General features: G+C 44.6%; 1 non-coding gene across 1 annotated transcript; it reads left to right on the top strand.

The window, feature by feature from the left end:
- Nucleotides 1-1,847: 1,847 nt before the first annotated feature.
- On the top strand, nt 1,848-1,933 carry LOC120987487. Its single transcript, XR_005776084.1, has one exon. It is a non-coding gene; the product is annotated as a small nucleolar RNA SNORD71 (small nucleolar RNA).
- The last annotated feature ends 336 nt before the right edge of the window (nt 1,934-2,269 follow it).

The following is a 2,269-nucleotide window of genomic DNA, read 5'->3' as shown; positions in this document are numbered from 1 at the left end:
GCAAAAATGTGGATAGATTATGGGAGAAAAATTGTTTTCTGTATTTTTTTTTTCCCTATATCTAGGCCTGACAACCACACAATGTATTGAAGCGCAGTTCACACAATTCACGGATTGCACCGTTGACAGCAAAAATGGGGATAGAGTATGAGGAAAAAAATAATGTTTTCTGTGTTATAATTTTTTCCCTATATCTGGGCCTGACAACCACACAATGTATTGAAGCGCAGATCACACAATTCCCGAATACAACTTTGAACAATTAAATAGCGGCCACCACACACAATAGTCCTTAAAAGGACTTTTGGGTCTTTGAACCGTTTTAAAATTGAATAAATTGCGATCACAAACTCCCTACACTATCTGTCCCTTCCTAAGTGCAGCTCTCCCTGACTAAGACTGATACGAGCACGTGTCATCGGGTTCTGTATAGCACCCGATGACGCGTTCCGGCCAGCCAATCACTGTAATGCCAGCAGCCAACATGGCTACTGGCATTACAGTGATGGCAGTACTTACCTACACGTTTATTGGCTGCTTAGCAGCCGCGAAACATGCAGGAAGGAGACTCGAGACTCGAGCCGGACAAGTATTCTGCCGAGCATGCTCGTTTATCCCTAGTCACTGGGCCTGTGGTAAACAGTGAGAAGGCCGCGGCGTTACTGCCAGCGCCGCTGCCTTCTCAAACAGCTGTTCGGCAGAGGTCCCGGGTGTCGGACCCCGCCGATCAGATACTGATGATCTATACTGTATCCAGAGGATAGATCATCAGTTTGAAAAAAATGCAGAACCCCTTTAAGGTGTTTAGTTTCTACAATGGGGTAATTTAAGGGGGATTTCCACTATGTAAGCCCCACAAAGTGACTTCAGAACTGAAATTTTCTTAAAAATTTTAAAAAGTCCTTCTAAAATTCTAAGCCTCCTAACGTCCTAAAAAAATAAAATGACATTTACAAAATGATGCCAACATAAAAGTAGACATATGGGGAATGAATTGATAAATATTTTATGAGGTATCACTTTCTGTTTTAAAAGCAGAGAAATTGAAATATTGAAAATTACAATTTTTTTTAAATTTTTGGTAAATGTGGGATTTTTTCATAAATAAAGGTCAAATATATTGACTCAAATTTATTACTATCATGAAGTACAATGTGTCACAAGAAAACAATCTCAGAATGGCCTGGATAAGTAAATGTTTTGCAAAGTTATTACCACATAAAGAGACACGTGTCAGATTTCCAAAATTTGGCCTGGTCATTAACCCCTTCCCGACTGCAATCCGTTTATATACGTGATATTTGCACATGCCCCGTGCAGCTACCACGTGTATAAACGTCAAGCCAGCTCTTTAATCCAAGCGCTGCAAAGTGCTTGGATTAAAGCTTCTGCCCCTGTCCTGCTGCTGTCACGGACAGCATACATTTCAGTAATGCCGGCAAGGGACCAATCAGAGTGGCCTCTTGCCGGCAATCGATCCGATTGGTTAGTGCAGACTAACCAATCGGATCGCAGCAGTGAAAAAATGCTGGTTTCAAGCTCTGATCTGCGCTCTGCAGATCAGAGCCTGAAATCAGGTAGTGTCCTCGTGCCCCCCTGATCTGTGTCCCCCGATCTGTGTGCCTCCAAGCCCCCCCTTGTCCCCGCCTGCCCCTTATGAAGTTCCCCCCGCCCCCATCCACATTCCTGCAGCCTGCCCTGATGCGGTCCGCCCCCTCCCCACCCCATACATTCCTCCTGCCTCCATTTGCGCTGCCTCAGCCTCCCTCAATGCTGGCCATACCCCCTCAAACCCCTCGCCCCCCTTTTCAAGGCTGCCCCCTGCCTCCGATGCGGTCCCCCTGCTGTGTGTGGTGGCGGCGGCTCCATTCCTGAGCCGCCGCCATCAGCAGAGGGTGTCAGCTCTATGCTGACACTCTGCTGTAACCCCATAGATGCCACAGCAGCGGCATCCATGGGGTTAATAGAGGGAGGGGACTGCCGCGCTGGTTTGCAAAAGCGTCCAGTGTTGCCGCCTACAGGGCATCTGATAGTATTATACTTTGCAATGCAAGAGCATTGCAAAGTATAGTACAGCCATCAGCCCCACTGGATCTTCAAGATCCAAGAGGTACTTGTTAAAAAAAAAAGTGAAAATAATAAAAGTAAAAATAAATAAATAAATAAAAATGTAAAATTAAAAAAATAAATTGCCTTTTCCTATAAAAAATGAAAAAAATAAAAATACACATATTAGGTATCACCGCGTCCGTAACGACCGTCTCTATAA

Source organism: Bufo bufo, chromosome 1 (assembly GCF_905171765.1).
Source record: "Bufo bufo chromosome 1, aBufBuf1.1, whole genome shotgun sequence".
In the NCBI taxonomy this organism is placed as follows: domain Eukaryota; kingdom Metazoa; phylum Chordata; class Amphibia; order Anura; family Bufonidae; genus Bufo; species Bufo bufo.
Note: the sequence above shows the minus strand (reverse complement) of the source record. Positions and strands in the feature narration are given on the sequence as shown.